This window comes from Crocodylus siamensis, chromosome 9 (assembly GCF_052110815.1).
Source record: "Crocodylus siamensis isolate JL-2025a chromosome 9, ASM5211081v1, whole genome shotgun sequence".
NCBI classification, from domain to species: Eukaryota; Metazoa; Chordata; order Crocodylia; family Crocodylidae; genus Crocodylus; species Crocodylus siamensis.
Window position 1 is genome coordinate 53,257,887 of NC_143403.1, and position 23,450 is coordinate 53,281,336.

Consider the following 23,450-nt stretch of genomic DNA (forward strand, 5'->3'; position numbering starts at 1 on the left):
CACTATGGAGCTAGACATGTATAAGACATAAGAAAAAACACTCCCCTGATTTCCTTGAATAGTTTTATTCTAGGATATTGATTCAAGCTCCTCTTACTGACCATCTCTAAAGGGATGCAGAAATAATAAAAGTTAACTAACTTTTTAACCAAGTAAAATAATTTCTGATATAAGAGCGCACACACCTCATTTTATCAGACCTTTCACCAGCTGTTCATTGGGCCTACTCTATCCAATTTAGAGCAAGGACTGGAGCCAAGGTCTGCTATGTATAATAAGCAAGTGCTGTAGCTACTGGACTATTAGAGAAAGACCAGAATAGCCATCTCCTTATATAATCACTCCTGGGCCCAAGAAACCTTCCTAATGAAAGTGTCTGAGTTTATACTCATTGTATAGCTGCTGCATGCTTATTTGACTGTATTGCTGGAGGATCTAACAGGTCCTTGGAGACAACAACACTAAGTAGCAAATCAAGGAATACCCTGGGGCAAAGTCTTAGCTCCAGTGGTTTTATCAAAGGATTCCTAGTTATAAACAAGTGGCTATTTTAACCAATTAAGGAGCATAAACCTCCTGAAGACACACCAGGAGCTCACTTGCCCTTCACATGGCAACAAAATTTCATTCAGACTTTATCTCCAAGGCTCAGTCAAGAGATAACAAATTTGTCTACACATCTCGTTTTGTATTGATTTTTTCCCCCCCCATGAAGAAAGGGAAGGAGACAGGTGCTGCAGCTTCCAAACCACCATTGGCACAGTCGCTTGTTCTTCCAAAGTCAAAGCAGGCAAAGGAATTAGCATGCATCCCAGAGCTACTGCATTAATTAAATCATTTGTTCCTTGATAGAATTGTTGTTGGGTTCCTCCAAGGTCTCCTGCCTCCTCTCCCTTGATCTGATCATCCTTGGTGTTCAATCAGCAAAAGAGCTAGTTCAGCATTCTAATTAGCTTTGCACTGGGTAGCAAGGGTCTGGGAATCAAAGTTGTCACATGGTGTCTAAAACAGGCGGCTTAGGACCATCCTGCTGGAAAGCAAAATCAGGTGTGATCAGAGATGGACGCAGTAGGACACGCCTGTTTGCTGCCAAGTGTCATATGGGGAGGTAAATAACACTGCGAAGCACAGAGACTCAACACAGATGGAAAGTCGCTCCCCAACTTGGTTGAAAGTGAGCAATGCTTCTAGGAGTCTTCAATTTGGTTGTCAAGAATAGCCTTGCACTTGAGCCGAGCTCCCTGCGGTTCAATAGTAGAATTCTTGTCTACCACACAGGAGACCTGGCTTCAATTCCTGGATGCTCATACAACTACAGCCATGGAGGCACCAAGTGTCTGGACTCAGGTCTGACCTTTGGATTCTCCCTCAATGGCCTTAAAGGGTAGATGGAAAGTCTGAGCAGGCTCTCCTCCCCCATGATCCTGTCTAGGTATATGCATCAAAGGTCTGGGTGATCTCTAATGCATCCTTCCAAATCATGGTGCATCACTGGTTGCCAGGACAACCATGTGCCTTCAAGCACCTGGCTATCACTGGGTCCAATCTGCTACAGGCTTTCTGTGTGGCCTTGGGCAGGACACTGGGGCACAGATTCCCATTTGTCCTGTGCTTTGGTAGGCCACTCTAAGGCAGGTATTAATTGTTATATGTTAACAATTACACAAGGAGCAGGGTACTGAAGAGTCTGACATGCACCCTCCATAAGAATTACCATCCCCCCCCCAATCTATTTCAGCCTTTTAGATTACAGGTTGTGGAGCAGGGACTCTCTCTCACTACATTTGTTAAGCCCCCGAGGTCGACTACAACAACTCAATATGTTTTAGCCATAGCTTGTCACACTACATACTCCACCTTCTTTAAAAAACAAACCCCTACATCAGTAAAATGTGTCCTAAACACACAACCTATTTTCTTTGTCAAGGAACAGCCTGAGCTACAAGCAGTGCCTTGGTCCTGGATGTGGCATCTAGAAGCAGCAGCTCCTCCTTCCTGCCTGGCTAGAGTCATTAACATCAGGTCACTGCACAAGGCCATGCTGGATCCAGCTCTGACAAAACCCTGGGGTGTCAGGGTGCTCCAAAAGATGTGCGCTGGGTGTGTATAAGCTTATTGGCCCTCCTTTCTGCTGAATGGGTATGATCAGGTTGTCAAATTTGCCCAGAAATCACCATGTACCACAAACACTTCAGTAAAGTACTAGAAAAATAGAAGAATTTATTAAAATAGATTCATAGACATTAGGGGCTGAAGGGACCTCAAAAGACTGAGTCCAGCCCCCTGCCTTAAAAGGAACAATAAATGGTCTAAAACAGAGGAAGTGATCAAATGCTTTGACCACAAATCATGATAAAACAAAACTGGCAAAATCATTGCCCTGAATTCAGACCACTATCTCTAGCCTTCATAAAAAATTTTTGTGGAAACCAGCCTCTCAGGGTCAGCCTCTCCAGTCCCAGTTAGCTCCCTCAACTGGGGACCTCCATTCCCCTTCCTCTCACCAGGAGCCTCCTTTCTTATGGTCACTACTTCCAGAACAGCTCACACAGCCTTCCCACATCAACCTAACTTCAGAGAATCCTCCAGAGTGATTCTGCAACACCAGTTACAACCAAAAACTTCCAATTGGGCCAAATTTATGCCCCAAAGATGATCACATCCTTTTTTACCATCGCCTGGGGGCAGGACTGGGGTAAATCCTACCTGCACTGTTATCTTAGGGAAAAAGGCACCAGTTAAACATAAAAGCTTGAAGCTTTTTATTAGGTTTTACCTCTAAAGAAGTTCAAGATGAGTCTTTACAGCATGTTTTATATAGCTGCAAACTTCCCCTAGACTAAGGCTCTCTCCTTATCCCCCGGTCTGGGAGCAATTCCATTCTGTGTGTCTGCCATTTTCTGACCTAGAATTACATAAAGTCAGTCCCAAGCCTTTCACGACAACAACTCTTTGAACATTTAAGTGTCAGAGGGAGAAACCATTGGGGTGGCTAGTTATTTGGAACGTTATCCATTCTTAAGACAAGACAGGTGAAGCCAAGATCTATATTTTCAAGTTTGTGGCCATTCTCTTGTCCTGCCTACCTGCAAGTCATAGGGAAAAGATGACTCAGTCTGTTTGTATCCTACATAACGAAAGAGATGAATGGAAAAAACAGGGAGCTGAGGAGGGTGAAACAGCTGATTTAAAGCAAGTAATTTTCATAATTAAATGCAGGCATTTTGAACAGAAAGTGCTGAACTCCGAGACAGGTGAAAAGATCTGACGCAACTCCTCTCACCCCAGTCCACGCAAGTGGGCAGCAGTGTAACCTTACCCTGGTCTAACTCACAATCTTGACATGATCTTGTGCAACTGAACGGGCCCCAGGAGGGCAGGCTGGGAAGGGAACGGGCAGCATTGGCTGACTTCATGCCGTTCTGACCGAGCCGCTCAGCTTCCTAGTGCCACAAATTCCCCATCCGTAAGAGACTAGTGATACTTGATGAACTTTTTAAAGTTCTTTGAAATCTCAGATGTTAAATAAGAACTAGGCACTGTTAAAGAAACAGCCAGAGTGGATTAATCCATAAAGACACGTTTCATTTACATACAAGATGCTCAAGAAATTAACATTGGACAATTACACGGACAAGGACAATTGTGGAACCAACACAGCAATTGCTTTCCCAACTTTGGTGCTGTCACTGGGGGGTGGAAACGAGGTACCAGCATGGCCTTCTCCCCTCGGGAATCTCTGCCACCGTAGGGGCGACCACTGCCCGGCCCTAGGAACCCTGCAGTCCCATGCTCCATAGCGTATCTGGGAAGCTGGGAGCTGAAGAATGACACCCCCCTAGGAGGCTTCATATGGGAGTCACAGTGCAGTGAATGGGATGCAGGAAGCAGCTCTCAGAGAGCTCATACTACTCGCTGCCTCTACGGCAGCAGCACAAGCTTGTGCTGTCACAGTAGCAGCAGCTGCTGTTCAAGTTAAGAGAGTGAACAGCCCCAGGATCCTCTCTCCCCACCCTCTCTCTCCAGTAGTCAGCATTCCCTGCCTCCCCTTCCAGTCCCCAGCCCCCACCCCTTCCACACACCCTAGCAAAAAAAAAGCAAAAAAACCTCATTAACCTCTATGGAGGTTACACTGCATTGTACACTCTGCCATTTGGGGCGCTCTCCCCATTTATGCAGCACTGGTCAGGCCGCAGCTGGAGTACTGCATCCAGTTCTGGGCGCTGCACTTCAAGAGGGATGTGGACAGCATGGAGAGGGTCCAGAGGAGGGCCACTTGCATGATCAGGGGACAGCAGGGCAGGCCCTACGAGGACAGGCTATGGGACCTGATCCTGTTCAGCCTCCAGAAGAGAAAGCTGAGGGGGGATCTTGTGGCCCGTTGTAAACTAGTCGGGGGGGATCAGCAGGCACTGGGGGAGTCACTATTCCCCCAAGCACTACCAGGAGTGACCAAGAATAACGGTCACAAGTTGGCAGAGGGAAGGTTTAGGCTAGATATCAGGAGGCGCTACTTCACGGTCAGGGCGGCTAGGATCTGGAACCAACTTCCAAGAGAGGTTGTTGGTGTCACTGGGCATAACCCTAGGTAACTCAGAGGGATGGAAGACCACGAGTGTTGATGAAGCTCCTCTGCTCTAGGCCCAAGCGAGCCAGGGCCCACCCCCCCGAACCTTTGTAACCCTTTCTTCAAACTTTTGTAACCTCCTGTAATACTGGAAAACAGGATGAGTAGCAAGCAAGCTGAAACTCCCTAAAAACTGTTATCTGTGGAATGCAAGGGCACCGCTCAGAGAGAGAAGGGAGGGGGCAGAAAATGACCAGGATATAAATATACACTGTTGCAGGGCTAGGGGCATGGGATTTGAGACCATACAGTCTCCCTGTGCCTTTTACTTGAGCTCAAATAAACTCTGTCTACTTCTCCCCCCAGTGTGTTTATTGGCGCGATGCACACCGGGCAACGAACCCAATTGTTGCCTCCCTCAGGCACCTTGTGCCGGCAACAGTTTTTGGCGCCGAACGTGGGGCTCGAGGCTAACATTTCGCCTTGCCCGGATCCCTCCTGGGGTCAATGACTTGCAGCAACGACCGACGCCCAGCGCGCACCGGTGGTTTCATCAGGGGCCTCGGCAGAGACGTGGTTTGATCGATCCCGGAGGACACAACGGTGCAACACGCTCAAATAGCGGAGAAGCGATCGTGGGCGACGGTGTGGAACCGGTCCCTCGGACAAGGTAGGATAAGCTCAGCAGTCTGAGCATTGCCCGTTAAGACCTGGGGACGCCCAGTGTCTCCCTGGAGTATGGGGCAGGGACAGAGTACGGTTGGCAGGGCACCGTGTACACCCTTAGAATGCATTCTGACTAATTGGAAACTGTTTAAGTCAGATCTAATGACTAAAAATAATCTTAAAAGGTTCTGTACAGTGGAATGGCCTCAATATCAACTGGAGGATCAGGAAAGGTGGCCTCCAGAAGGGTCAATTAACTATAATACAATCCTCCAATTACTCTTGTTTTGTCAGCGGACAGGTAATTGGAATGAACATTTGTATGCGCAATTTATGAAATAAGACAGATATTTTGCAGAAGTGTAATTTGACTCCGACAGGATCGGTAGTTGTCAGTGTTGAATCTCAGCATTCCCCCCCAACCACTGTAATGCTAGAGTCGGCGTCCCCTTCAGCTTTAACACCTCCACCATATAAAGATCAGATGCCCCCGGTTCCAGAGATTCCACCCTCAGTGGGATTTTATCTTTTACTTACTGAAACTGTAATAGCCCGGCCTGGGGCAGATGGGCATGCAGCCCAGACCATGCAAATATACACCCATGTACCTTTTAATCTGGTGGACCTGGTGGCTTTTAAGGCACAGGCTGGAGAATTTTCAACTAGCCCGAGTAAGTTTATCTCTGTCTTTGAGGGATGTTTAGCTAGTCACAAGCCTGATTGGGACGATTGTAATATCCTTATGCAAACTTTATTATCTGAAGTAGAGCGGAATCAAGTTATTTCCAAAGCAAGGGAGGAAGCACAGCGGAGGCATGAAAGGGATCCCATCAATGTTCCTGGTCCGGCAGATGTGGTTCCCCTAGCAGACCCTAGATGGGACCCAAACAACCCTGTGGATCATACCCGTCTTACCTCTTACAAAGAGCTGCTTATGCATGGGCTCAGGCACTCGGCTGTCCCACATAATAATTGGGCAAAGCCGTACGAAATAGTACAGGAGCTGAAGGAAAGTCCAATTGCGTTCCTACAGCGCATCCGGGATGCCATTCGGAAAAATACCAATGCAGACCCTGATGACCAGGTGACGGAGGCAATTATAAAGGGTATTTTTACCAGCCGCACAGCCCCTGATATAAAGCAGAAATTACAAAAAAAAGGAAGACTTAATGGGTATGTCTGTAGCACAAATCCTGGAGACTGCAAACAGGGCGTATACCCTCAGAAAGCAAGAAAAGGACAAGAGACAAGTTAGAATGCTAGTAGCAGCAGTACAGGCTGGAGTCAGAGAAAGGCCACGAGAAGGTGGGAGAGGCAGAGGTATAAGGGGTCGTGGGCGCGGGCGCCCTGGCCCACAAGAAAGACGCCTGGGATGGAACCAGTGTGCCTTATGCCGGCAAGAGGGACACTGGAAGAATGAATGCCCAGAGAAAGGGAGAGACTGTACTCCTGTAATGGCAGCAGAAGGACAGGAGTAGGGGTGTCAGGGGAAACGGACCACCCCACCCCAGGAACCCCGAGTAAAAATGTGGGTGGGGAATTCAGAAATTGATTTTTTGGTAGACTCCAGGGCAGCATGGACTGCTGTAAATCAACCTCTTCAACTTCCCGTAGCGGACTCTCTCACCGTGGTGAATGCCACGGGAAAAAAAAAAGACTCAGTGCCCAGTGTATGCTCCTGCAGAATGTGCTCTGGGAGACCGGGCTCTCTCTCACAAATTGGTCTACCTTCCAGATTGCCCAACACCCCTGCTAGGGCGAGACCTGCTTTGTCGATTAGGTGCATCACTGCATTTTACCCAGGATGAAATAACCCTCACATTGCCCCCTGAAAATGCATGGATAATGACCCTCGCGATTGAACCCTTGGCTATGAACGCCCCCCCCCGGAGTGGAACCGGTGGGAAGACCAGGTATACCCTTTGGTGTGGGCAAGGGGGGTCCCCTAAAAGGCTACACATCGAACCCCCATTAATATCCAACTACTGCCGGGAAAAAGGTCTGGTACGAATCAAGCACTACCCAATCAAAAAGGAAGCCAGATAGGGACTGCAGGAGACTATAGACCGTTTCCTAAAGTACGGCATACTGCAAGAGTATCAGTCAGCCTGGAACACTCCTATCTTGCCTTTACTAAAGCCTGATGGCACATATCGACTGGTGCAGGACCTAAGGGCGGTTAACGAACGGGTTAGAACTACTCATCCCCTCGTCCAAACCCATATACCTTGCTAGCCTCCATAGGGGGGCAATATACTCATTTCTCAGCTCTTGATTTGAAAGACGCTTTCTTTACAATTCCAGTTGACACCCCCTCTCGGGAGATATTCTCTTTTGAATGGGAGGACAGAAAAAGAGTTAAGAAACAACTTTGTTGGACAGTATTAGCCCAGGGATTTAAGAACTCTCCCACCCTTTTCAGCCAGTCCTTAGCTAAAGACTTGGAGGAGTGCAATAATGAGCGTGAAGTCCTCTTGTTACAATATGTGGATGATTTATTAATTGCTGCTGTAGATTTAATCTCTTGCCTTAATGCCACTGTAAGCCTCCTGAACTTTATTGGACTTCGAGGATATCAGGTGGCTCGAAATAAAGCTCAAATTGCTCCCCCCAAAGTACGATACCTGGGATTTCACATAAGACAGGGGGAACACCAGCTTTCAAGCGAGCGAAAGGAGGCTATATGTCAGGTTCCCACCCCAAGCAACCGTAAGCGGCTCAGAGCGCTTCTCGGCATGGCAGGTTTTTGCAGAATATGGATCCTTGAATTTGGACTATGGGCAAAACCACTATATGACTGTGTAAAAGGGGCAGACCATGACCCCTTTTATTGGACTCCAGAGGCCAACAAGGCATTTAAAATACTAAAAAGGAAACTAATGGAAGCCCCCGCCCTAGGTTTACCAGACCTTTCTAAACCTTTCCAATTGTATGTGCATGAACGAAAAGGGATGGCTCTGGGAGTGCTTACTCAATTGTTGGGGGCGTGGAAACGTCCCGTTGCTTATTTCTCCAAACAGCTTGATCCAGTTGCCAAGGGATGGCCAGCGTGTTTACGAGCAGTTGCAGCAACTGCCCTAGTACTTGAGGAAGCTGAAAAGTTAACGCTGGGAGGAGTCGTGCAGGTGTATACCCCTCATATGGTCCAGGCTCTGCTAGACGCGAAGTGGGGTCTCTGGCTCACCCAGGCTCGGGTGGCTCGGTACCAAGCTAAGCTGTTGGAGAACCCTGAAGTGACTCTGCAAACCTGCCCCTCCCTCAACCCGGCTACTCTCTTACCCGAAACGGGAGAACAAGAGCATGATTGTTTAGACATCATAGATGCACAGTACTCCAGCCCTTCAGACCTATAGGATCAGCCACTTTTGAATGCCGATTGCAAGTGATACACTGATGGCAGTAGCATTGTTGTAGAAAAGCAAAGGAGGGCAGGTTATGCAGTTGTGACTCTCTATGATCTTGTTGAGGCCAAGGGTTTGCCCGCCGGAACATCTGCTGAACTTGCTGACCTGGTGGTCCTGACCCGGGCGCTAGAACTGTCAAAAGGGAAACGGGTCAACATCTATACCGACTCTAGGTATGCTTTTGGAGTACTGCATGCCCATGCTGGCCTATGGAAACAAAGGGGACTGCTGACAGCCCAAGGCTCCCCAGTGAAGTATGGACCCCAGATTCGCTGACTCCTGGAAGCTGTTCAACTTCCCTCAGCAGTGGCAGTAATGGACTGTAAGGCGCATCAGAAAGAGGATCAAGACGTAGCCAGGGGTAACGCCCGGGCGGACAGAGAAGCTAAAAATGCTGCCACCCTGAGGACGCCGAGACCTGCTGACACCCACATGCATGCCCTCATTCCATCAGTGGGGGAGCTCCCGGATCCCCAGTACTCGTATGAAGAAAAAGAACTAGCCGATAAGCTTGGTCTCCAAGAAAAGGAGGGATGGCTCTGCTCCACTGACAGGAAGATCCTCCTACCAAAGAGCCTGACCCAGCCGGTGCTGCAACGGCTACATCAAACTACTCACACCGGAAGAGAAGCTCTCACTCAGTTAATGAACAAATATTTTCTAACCTCTGGACTTCGACCTCTGGCCTCCCAGATACAGGCCAGCTGTTCGATTTGTCAAAAGAATAACCTTTGACCCGGTCTCTCAGTACCGTCAGCCACTTTGGAACCTACCCCAGGCCCAGGACTGGTTTGCCAAATAGATTTTACTGAGTTCCCCCGAACTCAAGGATTCAAGTATCTCCTCGTTATAGTAGATCAATTCAGCGGATGGCCTGAAGCCTTTCCGTGTCACAATTGTACAGCCAAAACTGTAGCTCTAAAATTCATCCCGGAGATTATTCCCCGCTTCGGACTTCCCCAGTGGATGGAATCTGACAATGGAACACATTTCACTTCAAAAATCATCTAAAACATCTCAGATGCCTTACAGATCCCCTGGAAACTCCATACTCCATGGCGACCACAGGCTAGTGGTGTAGTAGAATGTACAAATCAGACCCTCAAGCGTCATCTATCAAAGATCTGCCAGGAGGCCTCTCTGCGATGGCCCGATGCTTTGCCCCTTGCTCTGCTTCGCATCCGTGCCCTCCCAAGGGAAGATTAGGGCTTAGCCCCTTTGAGATTATGTTTGGAAGGGCATGGCCTATGGACGGGACGCCGGTTCTAGCAGGGGAGTGGGAAATAGGATGTAATATTTTGTCACGGTATATGCGCTCTGTCTGCTGTTCTTTCTTCTCTCCATAGGTACACTAAAGACTTGCAGTCTCTTCCACTGGATGCTCCAGTCCACTTGTTACAGCCAGGGGATTCTGTGCTTGTTCGCACCTGGAAGGATGAGCCCCTCCAAGAGAAGAGGAAAGGACCTCACACTGTCCTACTAGTTTCCCACACAGTGGCAAAGGTCAACGGACACAAGAACTGGATTCACCACTCTCGTCTGAACCCGGTGCCTACTCCACCCATGGAACAGTGGACCGTCCAGCCCACCGACGACCTTGGACTAAAGTTGCTGTTTAAAAGGGGAAAAGTTTAGAATTAACAGTATGAATTCTAGTTTAAGTTTCAAAACTACTGTAACGTTTTTCTTTTTTACTGTAGCCTTTCTTTTCCTGTTACCTTTTACTACATTTCTCCTTACATGCAGGGTGGGGAGGGGACCCAGCAGACCTCGTTACAAACACCTACGAAGCATTGAAGGTTACTTTTGCCCATCTATCCAGTCGAATGCAAGAGGGGCTTAATGGAATGGTGGGAAATGGGGAAACTTTTTGGATTTGTGGTACTTCAGCCTACAAATGGCTACCTGATAGCTGGCTTTTGAGCAGTGGAAAAGTCAGGAACATGAACCCACTGTTTTCGATTCTCTCTGGAGCTGGTTGCCCAACTTCGGAGGCCTATGAACAGGCATCCTTCACCTCCTGGTCACTGGTGTTGTGTTTAATTACCCTCCTCTTATTTGCGTGCTGTAATGCCCTCCTACGCAAAGTCTGTGTATCCCCCTCCCCAAGCGCTTCACTATACCCCTGCATTGAAGATCCCAGTTCCCAAACACTTAATCACCTTTTATCTTCAGAATATGAGAAAACTCAGCCAAAACTTCATTGAGTATTCTCAAAGGGGGGAGTTGTTGGTGTCACTGGGCATAACCCTAGGTAACTCAGAGGGGTGGAAGACCATAAGTGTCAATGAAGCCCCTCTGCTCTAGGCCCAGGAGAGCCAGGGCCCCCTCCCCCCCCGAACCTTTGTAACCCTTTCTTTGAACTTTTGTAACCTCCTGTAATACTGGAAAACAGGATGAGTAGCAAGCAAGCTGAAACTCCCTAAAAACTGTTATCTGTGGAATGCAAAGGCACCGCTCAGAGAGAGAAGGGAGGAGGGAAAAGGGGAGGGGGGGGGGCAGAAAATGACCAGGATATAAATATACACTATTGCAGGGCTAGGGGCATGGGATTTGAGACCATACAGTCTCCCTGCGCCTTTTACTTGAGCTCAAATAAACTCCGTCTACTTCTCCCCCCAGTGTGTTTATTGGCGCGACACACACCAGGCAATGAACCCAATTGTTGCCTCCCTCGGGCACCTTGTGCCAGCAACAAGGTGGTCCTGGCTCCTACCCTGGGGGTTTTTAAGGGGAGGTTAGACGAACACCTTGCTGGGGTCGTTTGACCCAAGTACTCTTTCCTGCCATGGCGGGGGGGGGTGTCAGACTAGGTGATCTGCTCAGGTCCCTTCCGACCCTAGAAACTATGAAACTATTTTCCCTACGCTGCATCTGGTTTCTTTGGATTGCAATCTCGGTGGGGCCACCAGTCACCTCTGTGCCCCCCCAGATTTGTGCAGGCATGGGGCTGCAGCCTGGCTGGACCAGCACAGGTAGGAGCCACCTCCATGGCTCAGCAGGTGGGGCCCAGCATGGGAGGATGGAGCAGGGTATTCACAGACCAACCTGCAAGTGGCTGGCAGTGGAAGGAGGGCAGAATAGGTCTCATCCCCTCACATTTGTTATTACTCATGCTGCAGGCAAAAGCTGGAGCAGGGGCCCTGGCGGCAGCAACTAGTCTTGCTGCCCCAGTCTACTGTCCCATGCTGGGAGCCATCCACTAGGTCATGGAGGCAGCTCCTGCCTGTGCTGGTCCAGCCAGCTGCAGCCCCATACCCGCACAAGTCGGGGGGGGGGGAGCGGGGTCGCATGGACTACCCCCGATCTCTCCCTGCCCCATGCCCTTACCGCCTGGGGGCAGCAGGCTAGGATTGAGGGCCATCAGCGGGGCTGGGGGTGGGGAGCTGTGGGTCAGGACTGGGCACTGATGTTTACAAATAGGTCCTGGTACAAAAAAGGTTGAGAACAACTGGTATGGGGGGGTGGGGGGGGCCTAGCGAGAGCAACTCCTGCTCCCCCACCCACATAACACATGCAAGAAGGCCTATCAAATCACAATACCTCTGGCAGCTGACAGCCCCCTGCCAGTGTCCCTACGTGAAACAGCAGGAATCCCAGCGCCTCGAAGTGTCAGCAATCACTTCTGCCTAGATTTTTAAAAGGGGAAGTACTGCAAGGCCTCAGCACTGTTTGCTTTCCTTCAGTGCCAGTTTCCTCACACAGGCTGTGTAGGCTTCTCAGAAAGCCGTGTCCAAGCACCCAGGCATTCCTGCCGAGGGAATGGAGCAGCTCCGTGGTTTCTCTTTCTTCCCGTGTGGCAGGCGCTGCATGAGTCACACGAGAGTCCAGGAATAAGCAGTCAGGTTACAACAGGGAACCACTCAGCCTCTTATTTTGATTTTTCTGATGTAGTTTTCTTCCACCGGCTCCTCACCTCCAAGCCTGAAGTAGCACAAAGCCCTAGCACCCTGTGTTCTTTCACGCGCAAACTATGCCAGCTCCATGGTGTGGCATGAGTACCAGGTACCGCAGATTTAGATTCAAGGCTGAGTAGGAGTGTCACTCACCAAGCTAGAGTTTAATAAAAATCAATCAATCAGGTGCTACCACAGCTGTCAGTCTGGGAGCAACTAAGGCTCTGTCTCTACACAGAGGCTGCCTTACTATGCCCAGCTTACTACGTGGTGCTGCTCCAGGCAGGCTGTCTCCTAAAGTAGAAGTGTAGTCATATCCATGGGGTCTCATAGGCAGTCTAATTACCATTTCTGAGTCAGGTCCTATAGACATGGCTATACTGCTTCTAGTTTAGGAGGCAACTCATGTAGAAGAGTGCTGCATGCTTGAGGGCGCAGCTGCCAGGGTAGTAGACCTACCACATAAACATAGCTTGGTAACAAAGAGTATCAGGCCAGTTCTTCAATGCCATGAGAGACCTGGGTACAGCAGTAGCAACTGCTAAGGTCTTCCCTCACCAGGTGGGAAGACCCATGCAGATCCTGCCTCCTCATCAACCTGGGGGTAGGTGGTCTGGGAGCATCAGACCTAGGAAGGCCGATGTAAAGAAGGGAGCATTTCAAGCACAGCAAAAGCTCAAATGCCTTGTTCGTTGCTGCTGGCCTGGCTCAGCTCCAAGCAGTTTTAACTGGAGGCTGAAAGGGCTTCTCATGCATCTGACCTTTCTTTCATTGCGTTTCTTTTTCTGGAAGTGAATGTAATAGCAGGTGTGACTTTCCGTTTGGGAAAACACTGCCCCCGTCCAAGTCTAAACTGTGACCTATTCAGTCATCCATGCTCAACAGGTGCAGGCAAGGCTTAACCAAAGGAGACCCCTGAAGCTTTCCTGAACAATCTGCACACTCTTATCTTGCCAGAGTCATTGTCACAGGCTGTGGGAGAAAAAGAGCAAAAGAACGATCTATTCTCACAGGAAAACTAAAGGGATGCACTTTCTGGGCCACGTCCAGCTGCCCTGGACTCAATTCAGACTCCTTATGAAGTCAATGTGACACTGCCCGAGTGTGGGATTGAACAGCCCTGAATGGTTTCCAAGCAAAAATAGAAGTTATTTTCCTTTAGGGCTAGGGGGAGGGACTACAGGGAAATGCTTTCACACCTCAGTGAACACCTCTTAGAAATCACGCTGGCCTACAACCAGGATCTCCATCCCCTCTCTGCTTTGCATTCCTTCAATCACATCAGCCCCTGAGGATGGCAACGCAGCCAAATACGCAGCGTACAGAAATGGCAGAGCCTGTCCAAGCCCATGCCATGCTCCTCAAGGCAATGCCTCCAGCAGAGCTGGAACAGATGGGATCCCAGCAAGGGGGGCCAAGACTGAAATGAGCCTCAGGAGGCAACACAGAGGAGCTCTGCTGAAGAACAGATCTCTCTTGGTACTGAACTTCATTAGAGACAGAGATGTGGAACGTCAGAGGAGTGCCGAGTGCTTAGCCAGCAGCGTACATTCAAACAGCAACTGTGTACGCTGTCAGTCAGATTCTGACATCTTTAATTCTTGCTTAATAGCACATTAAACCTAAAATAGCTGAGTTAATGGGACAGCTCAGAGTCAGGTCTTGCTCACAGGAAGATCAAGATCTGGCTTTTTGTTATTGGCTCAAAGTACAGCCATAGGTTCAAATGAAAAGAGAAGTGGTGCTGGCTCCTACTCTGGGAGTCTTTAAGAGGAGGCTAGATGTACACCTTGGTAGGGTCATTTGACCCCAGTACTGGCAGGGGGGTCGGACTTGATGATCTGCTCAGGTCCCTTCCGACCCTAGAAACTATGAAAACACACCCAAAACTTAAGATACAGAACTTGCATCCCAGGATTCACTAAGCAGTATTTTCCCTTGTTTGAGGGACAAGGCACCTGGTCCAAGCTGTCTATACTCTACAGCAGTGGTGCCCAACCTTTTAACCCTTCAGGCTGGATGGGTTGTGCCAGGGCCCTCTGTGGGCTGGATCCAACCAATAGACCTAATCTGGCTGCGAGGGGAGGAGTGGCAGTGGAAACTGAGCAGCCTGACCTTGATCCATCTGCTTCAGGTGGGGTTGGGGGGAGGGCAGAGCAGCCCCACTCTGGACAGGGTGGGGGAAGTAGCATGGTCATGGACCAGATGCACAGGGCTGGGGGGGAGCACCCCGGTCCAATATGTACATGCAGGGATGGGGCCTGGCCCTGATCACCCTTCACTGCAAAGGCCTGGGGGAGGCTGGAATTGGCCACATGGAGCTTCCACTGCTCCGTGCCATGAAGTTTTCCAACCCATGTGGGAGCCCCATGGGCCAGATTGCATGGCTCCACCAACTGGAGGTTGAGCACCTCTGCTCCAGAGTAGTTACATCTGCAAGTCAGCCACCCAATCAGCTCTGTGGAACAAAAGCAGCACGGTCCCTGACTTCATATTCACACCCAGTTCTGATCAAGCTAACAATCTCACCCAAACAGAAGTGTTTATATGTCGATGGATAAAACTAGAACTTCCCTTATTTGCAGTTCCAAGGGGGAGCTGGAGAACCTTAAAAGCAAAAAACCAAACAAAAAACCCTCAGCAAGCAATATTTTAAAAGCCCCAGTACACTAAAAACAGGGAACCAGGGAGATTTCAGTGAAATGTGTACACTCCTCCTTACCCCCAACCCAGGGAACGAGCACTTAACTGTAGGATGACGCAAAGCCATTCCTATACCTCATATCTGTGTGCCTGAAAATGGAGATCAGTAATTGAAACACTACACCCTGCTAACTGACCATGTCCTTTTAGATGGCACCACTACAATCCTGAATCTATACACACTCAGTCCACCATCTATGCTCACACACAACTGAGGCAACTTAAAGGGATAGATTTGGACACTTCTTCGACAAACAGCCTCCTTCCCCCCCCTCAAATTTCAGTGAACCCATCAGTATGCAATTAACTGTGCTCTTTTATGTAAGTGGCTTTCTAGGCATGCAGATGGACATTCAAACAGAGGGATCTACTGACAGAAGACTGGGAATGATGAAACCTTAGGAGCAAATGCAAAGTCACTTTCTTCTTATATGACCTTTCACAAGTCATTTCACAGCTTAATGCCTCAGTTTCCTTTTCTGGAAAACAAGCATGCTATCACCTCCCTCACAGGAATGTTTTCAGACTTATGCATGAAGTTCATTGAGATCCTTGGGAAAAACAATGCAACAGAAATCCTAATTCATAAATACAGACTTTTGCTGGTGTGAGCAAGCATGTTGCAAATTTTGTAGCCATGTTTTCTTACCCTTTTAATTCCTTGATAGTTCAAACTGTTAAAGCCACAGTCAGGCAGTAGAAACAGATTAACATTGTATGGTTAGGAGGGATCTTGGAAGATCAGGTCCAGCCCCACTGCGCCGGCAGGAAAGACAACTGGGGTCAGGTGGCCCCAGCAAGATGACTACCCAGTCTCCTCTTGAAGATTTCCAGGGTAGGTGATTGCACCACCTCTGGAGGGAGCTTATTTCACAGATTGGACACCTGGACTGTGAAGACATTTTTCCTAATGTTGAGCCTGAAAACGGTCTTCCAGGAGTTTGTGGCCATTACTCCTGTTCTCCCCAAGGGTGCCCTGGTGGAAGTTGTTCACCAAGCCCTTGATGTAGTGGTAAACTGCTACCAAGTCCCCTCTCAGCCTCCTCTTTTTCAGGCTGAAGAATCCCAGGTCCCTCAGCCTTTCCTTGTGTGAGGGAGTGGCGACTAGGGGCGGCCGTGAGCTCCCTAGCGCCGCCTACCGTCACGTTAGGGTGACGTAGCACCCTCAGAACCTCGCCCGCCACGACTTTGATGGTAAAATATATAATGTGGAGGCTGCCAGTTTCCCTAATGGACGGTCTAGTTGTTCGTCCCTATTCCAGACGGGGTATCTATGCGCTTCCTGCCTTAAGGGCAACGCGTGCCTCCAAGCCTCCCCCTCAGCACGCCCCAAGCCTCGCAGCTGTTCCGGGGGACGCTTGTATGGTCCCTCGCCCCTCGGGTGCCCTTGTTCTCGCTCTCGGGCACCGGGGCTCTTCGCCCACCTGGCGCCTCCTTGGGTCGGGCCCCAATCTCTCGCCCGTTCCCCGCGCCCTGGGCCTGTCACGCTGGCGCCCAGCTACTTGCTGGCGCCTCCTGGGTCGGCTTGCCAGCGCCGCTCACTACCGGCGCCCCCTGGGCCGGGTCCCAGCCGGCACCTGGCTAATCGCCGGCTCTGTCTTAAGTCTGGCACCCTCTCATCGCCCTAGCCTCGGCGCCCTCGGGCCGGCTCTCTCTCGCCACCCTAGCCTCGGCGCCCTCGGGCCGGCGCTATCGCCGCCCTAGCCTCGGCGCCCTCGGGTGGCTAGCTAGGCCTGGCTATTCGGCCCCTCTCTGGGGCCTTGCCCCTCAGGGGCCGCTACCGCGCTCCCTGCGCGTTGCCCCTTTGGGCTTCCCCACCTCCGGGGCCGACACGCCACGCGCCCCCGGCGCCCTGTCTCTGCCCCGCTCCGGGGCCTTGCCCTCTCGGGGCTGACTTCCGCGCCCCCGGCGCCCTGTCCCTGCCCCGCTCCGGGGCTAAACACCGCCCTTATGGGCTGGGGTCTATAACCCCGCACACTGCACCTCCCTGGCGCAATATAATGCCCAGCCGCACCGACACTAGTGCCCCTGGCACTGTGCCTCAACTGGGCACTGGGAACCCCCAAGCTGTTGGGGAGCTCCCCTTGAGGCCTCCTCGCTCCCCTACAGCCTCCCCGGTCCTCCGGATAAACTGTAACTTAATACTCAAGCCATCTGGCTATAACATAAGCAAAGGCTCCACCCGCCTAATAACTCCAAGCCCCACCAGGGCCCGCAATCCTACCTCCAGTCAGGGCGATGCTGTTCCCTGCATCATTGCAGCCGGTTAGCGCGATGAAGTAGCAGCCACTAACCCAGGCCGCTCAGCCCAGCCGCAGAGCTCCTGCTCCTGCGGCAGCCAGAAGGGAACTGTGTCAGGCTCTGGCCTGAGCTGGTTATAAAGGCCTGGCCCTGCCCCCTTCCGGTCATGTGACCACCCGGTTGCCCCTGGCAACCAGGCACCTGGGCTGCCTGGGTGATTGGCAGCCCTGCCAATCACCCTCACAATCACGGAGCCCCTCTGTGACTCCGTGACACCTTGTATGGCTTGCCATGCAAGCCTCTAATCATATGGCTGGCCATATATCTGGACTCTCGCAAGTTGTACCACGTCCTTGTTAAAGTGTGGCTCCCAGAATTGGACGCAGTACTCTAGCTGCAGTCTCACCACTGCCAAGTAGAGTGGAAGAACCACCTCCTTGGTCTTGCTGGAGATGCATTGATTGCTGGATGCCAGAGTAATATTTGCCCAGCTGGCAACAGAGTCACACTGTCAGCTCTTATTCATGCTGCGGTCTGTTATTCCCCCCAGGTCTCTTTCATCTGTAGTGCTAGTCAGGTTGGCATTGCCAAGCCTGTAGGTGTGCAGAGGATTGCTCATCCCAAGGTGGAGCACTTTACATTTTTCAGTGTTGAACTTCATCAGGTTCTGACTCACCCAACTTGCAAGCCTGTCTAGCTCCACCTGTATCTGCAGCCTATCTTCAAGCATGACCACGCTTCCCCATAACCGGTGTCATCTGTGAACTCAGCCAGTCAGCTCTTCACCCCTTCATCCAATCATTGATGAAGATGGTGAAAAAGTACAGGACCAAGCACCGACCCCCCTGCAGGACACCACTGCCCACTTCTCACCAAGACAACACAGATCCATCTGTTAGGACTCTCTGGGTCCTATCCTGCAGCCAGCTTGAGGTATAGGACCCAGGGCTACCCCACCACAGCATGACAGGCATGATGGTTTCACAGGCATACCATAATATATAAGCTATAGTGGCATCCTGTTGCTTCATATCATTACATCATGACAAGTCACCCTGGCATAATAAATAGCCAACATGCAATTTCATAGGCATTAAGGAACAACTCTCACATTGGAGAAAAGCCTGGCCCAGAACCTACAGAACACCTGGCCCTGGGCACACGTGGAGGCTGCAGGGGGTTTACTCCCTGAACTGACTTTGGCTCTCTCTCAGTTCACAACCAGGGAATGCTCCAAGCTTGTCTTCCCATGGCACAGAAGGGGCTGTTGGCGCTGACTCAAATACAGGCTGCAGAACAAAAGCAAAGGCGGGGGGGGGAAGAGGGGGGGAATTAAGTCTGGATAGTTTCAAAATTAAACAGGACACCACAGCAAAAGGCAGAGGTTTTTGCATATTTTTGACTGTTTATCCTAATGGACAGAAACTTCATTTACCTCTTCAGCCTTACAGATCCATGTTTGACTTACACTCAAATGTCATCCTACTGAGGAAGATGGATGGGAGGAGCACAGTCTACGTGGCATACACTTGTTCCAGTCTACTTTTCAGGGGACTCTGCTTATCCCTTTCATGACAAAGCCAGGCAGCTCAACAGAAATGGAAAAGGGACTTTGGATCTTCCGAGCATATATTAACTAGCTGTTTCCCTGTTGCTGCATTGGCAGTGTCCTCAGCTCCATTGCTTTTATCCATAGGTTGTAGGGTAATGTTGGTGTTTCAGATGCTATTTCTTCTGGCTGTGGGCAGGGGTATGAAGAGGTGATTTGGGGGATTCTGCCACTTAGTGACTGACTGGAAATGCAGAGGACTGGACCCAATAGCCCTGGCCTGTTTTCCTACATTCCTATAGGACCGGGGGGGTTAAATCCCTATAGACCAGGGCCACAGACTGGATCCGGCCAGCAGTATACTCCATTTCCCAGCAGCCGCTGCCCATGTGCAGCGTAGGGCCAGGGTTTCCATGGAGACTGGCCCCAGCAGCGCTGGCAGGGAATGGGGCAGGGTAGGGAACTGCTCCAGGGCCAGGCTGGGATCTCGCAGCAGTGACAGCGTGAGCCAGGGCAGAGCAGTGACTCGTTGCCTGCACGCCCCTGTCCAGAGCATGCATGTTACAAATCATGGCTCTGCACTGCGCTGTCACCGCCGCAAGATCCCAGCCCAGCCCTGGAGCAGCTCATTTCCCTGCTACGCACCCTGCTAGTGCTGCTGGGGCCATCTCCATAGAAACCCCAGTCCCACACTATCACAGCGGGGCTGCTGCTGGCATCTCCATGGAAGCCAGCTCCAGCCATACAGGCAGGGGCTGCTGGGAAATTTTGCCCACCCTTGCTAGAGACAAGGAGGGAATGCAATCATTCAGGCTTCAGAGTTTCCGAACCAGCCTCCAGACTGCTCCACTGGGATTAGTTTATTTGTATTGCATCTAAGAGCCCCCATTGTGGCTCAGGGCTGTACTGGGCAAGGCACTGTACGAGCACAGAAAAAAGAGATCTCTGCCCTAATAATTGGAATGGGACAGATTTCTCTCTTACATGACATACAACTGTATACAGAAAGGGGTGGCAGATTTCCCTCCCGAAACAGGAAAAAAACAAGAGCAGAGGTTGAGACAATAGGAAAATGAACACTCAAACTCCATCCAGTTTTGAGGCTCAGACAGAACGTGGCAAGGTTTGTTCACCAAGAGTCCAAAGTCACCCCTTCCAGTCACCAAGTCCAATGCTCAAATGTCTTAAAATAGCGGGGGCGGGGGGACACAAACAATAGCTTGGGCCAGCATTGGCCGCCCAGTTTCACTTACGCGCAAAGATCACTGTAGCTATGGGATCGACATCTTTCCACACCAAGAGCTATTGATGGAAGAGGCTGACGCTCAGCAGAAGTACACAAGTCAGTGGGCCCAGCTTAGCTTCTCCACACCATACCTACCTAGTACAGCAGGGTCCCAGGCCAGGACTGGGGCTCTACAGGCACTACTGCAATACAAGTCAATAGAAACAATCTGACCTTCAGAAGCAAAGCTGGGAGGAAAGAAATTCACTTTGGAAAACAATTCCCCTCACCCCACATCTATAGCACAGACAACAGCAGTAGTTGTATCCTCTGGCAAACAAGTTGCTTGGGTGCAAGAGACCCTTGGCACAGGCTGAGGGGCTATATTTGGACGTGAGACAGGCAGCAGTCTCCTGCCTGCTCAGAGAGAACAAACAAGTAGGCAAACATCACAGACACTTGCAGAGCCCAAATCTCTAAGGGAAGGAAGTCACTTGGGACTTGAAAAATGTTGCCACTCTTTCCCCAACTTTTCTATCCTGCCCCTTTTAACTCAGCTTTCTCTCCCCAAGAAGCAAAACTAGCTACATGCCTTCAGGACAAACATCACTCCTAAAACAGATAGCAGAGGGATAGTCAAGTAAGACCATGTATATAGCACACCCTGGATTTTTCCTTCTGCCTGCCTGCAAGGGGTAGGGGGCATTATGACTTCACCAAACCTGCACCCTACATACACATCAAGGGACCAAGTCACTGCCACAACAGAAACAAAGCCAAAGCAGGAGACTCCTTTCTGGGGATGGAATCAAATGATCCCGGGGAACATTTAATCCCACCATCACCTAATCCTCTTCAAACCAGGAAACCCTGCACCACTCCAGGTAATTTGATTGTAAAATATTTGCAGAGATTATACTCACTTGGCTTCCCCTTCTGAAGCAGTGCTCGGGTCCAGCCATCTCCTCTTGCATTCACTCACAGTCAAACCCCACCTCTAGCCATGCCTTTCCCATCTGGAGTCACTAAGTGGTAATTAATCAGCATGAGCCTTTACCAGCCTCACTGTTTGTGTTACTCTGAATGAATTAGGATTAATTGACACCACCTGGGAACAGCAACCCAGGCGATCACCCTACCAGCAAGGATTGCTGTACCGCCAGCTGCCGAGGCAACCCAAGGAGGGGTGTGCCTCCCACCCCCACTGGTTCTTTTTTTGGATACACTTTTATTATGCAGTCCCAGAAGCCCCACTAGGTTAAGGAAGGGCTCTAGGTTTCTCCCTCTTTGCTGTGACCTTTCCACCATGACATTAAATTTGCAGGGTTTCTATAGTAGATTCACACACATTTTATAGAAACATGCCTGTTCCTTCCCTGCCCCCCATAGACTGCTGGTCCTGATCCCAGTCTTGCCATTCCAGAGAGATTTTCATTTCAAAGACAAATTGAAAGCAATTTGATACTTAGCACTATACACTTAGCCCTCACTTACACTCAGGGTATGCCTAGGATAGACATACCCACGATAAACCTACACTAGCTGGCTTGGGTACCAATACAGCATGGCTCTGGCAACACAGAGCTTGTTGTGGGCTGTAAGACCTTCCCAAAGCCATGGGTAAATGCTTGGGCAGTTCCCTTACACTGAGCTCTGTACTGGCATGGTTACACTGATTGTCATACCCACGCTAGCTCATATATAGCTAGTTTAAGCATATCTGCACTTCCTTGTGCACATAGCAGTGTAGTACGCATACCCTCAGTCCTTCTTTGATTATGAGCTGAAGGGAGGAGCAAATAAAAAGCCAAGGGCAAGGATGTGGACTGATGCTTCATGTCCTAAAAATGGCTGTAGTAATAGTACATAAGTTATAGTAGCCTAAAGGCTACTAAGCACAAGTACACAAAGTATACTAAGCACACAAAGGCAGCTAGAACCGACCTCTGCCCTCTCTGCTTTTTTCCTAACTCCAGGGCTGAGAGGAGCCAAAGTTTCCAAAGTGATTGATTTTAGAACATAGTGGTCCGCATGCTATTCGCCCCCCAAGGCTTCGTTTTGCTGGGCGTGAACACTGAGTCATGTACCACCCAGCGTGGAGGGCTGGTATTCCCATGTCTCAAAGGGGCGGGTGCCTGAGCTCTGCCTGCAGTAGAGGTCAGGGATGCTTTTGAAACTCACTCCTTGAAACCTGGTTTTGTTCCTCTCTCTCCATTTTTGGGGAAAGGAAAGAAACAAGCCAAAACAAAAGCACCAATCCATTTCTCTTGTTCAGGGGTGTTTTTTAAATTCACACCACTGCTTTATTGTTGTGTTTGTGTTTATCCGTCTGTCTGTCATTTTGTTGAGGCTGGGAATTAAGAGGAATTGTTTAAGGACTGCTGTTCAGCACCCCCACCCACCTTTGCAGGTGTGCCTTGTAAATAACATTATGATTATTTCCCAACATTATCAATTACAGATGCACTAGGAAGGGACTGGGCAGAAGGAAGGATAGGTCACTTTTCCTTTGTCTGTAAATACGAGATAAGTTGGAGCAACAGGAATGCTGTTACAATCCAACACCGGGGCTGTCAACACAGTAACCTGGAGCTATTTTACCTAATTTTATATCTCTATTGCTGATGAGAAAGGGATGATTGCTAGTATCTGAATTTCACCCTTCTGTCTTTGGCTGCTCTTCTCTCATTACAAGCTGCAGCCTCAGAGGGGAGGAGTTGCTTGTTGTGTTGATGCTTTGATCAATACGAACAAAAGTCCCACAGGCCAAATTTTGAAGGCCCCCAGCACCGCTTTGAAACCAGCTTTCTTTAGGCCACCTTTTCAGCCTCAGGCTCGTTCAGGAATCAACCTCAGTCGTTCCATATTGGGATTTCCACACAACACCATTTTCTTCATAGCCAGGACTTAACCAGAATTCCTTCCCCATTTAGCAGTCTTGGACAGGATATGTGATTGTGACCTCCTAAATCAGAGGAGGGCAATTATTTTGGCTGGAGAGCCAGTTGATTAATTTTGGTGACCTGTCAAGGGCCACATGCATCTCTCTCATCTGGTCCGGTCTCGGTCTCAGTCTCCCTCCCTCCAGAATCCGGCCAGAGCTGTAGTTCACCAGGAGCTCCAATGCTCAGCTGTGGACCCAGATGAGGGCTTCCCCCGTGGCGGGTGGGTGGCAACGTCAGCCAGCAGGTTCCAGAGC

At 50.0% G+C, this 23,450-nt stretch overlaps 1 protein-coding gene across 4 annotated transcripts in view; it reads right to left on the minus strand.

Moving 5' to 3' along the window:
* The window catches only part of NOS1 (nitric oxide synthase 1), a 164,798-nt gene extending 143,423 nt beyond the window's left edge, over nucleotides 1-21,375 (minus strand). For 3 of the 4 annotated variants that reach the window (XM_090062055.1, XM_090062059.1, XM_090062060.1), the window contains exon 1: nucleotides 21,175-21,375. The gene's annotated coding sequence lies outside the window, so the exon portion shown is untranslated. Of the gene's footprint in view, nucleotides 1-20,279; nucleotides 20,455-21,174 lie in introns of all 4 variants that reach the window. The other variant, XM_090062056.1, reaches the window with a different exon arrangement.
* Between the last annotated feature and the right edge of the window lie 2,075 nt (nucleotides 21,376-23,450).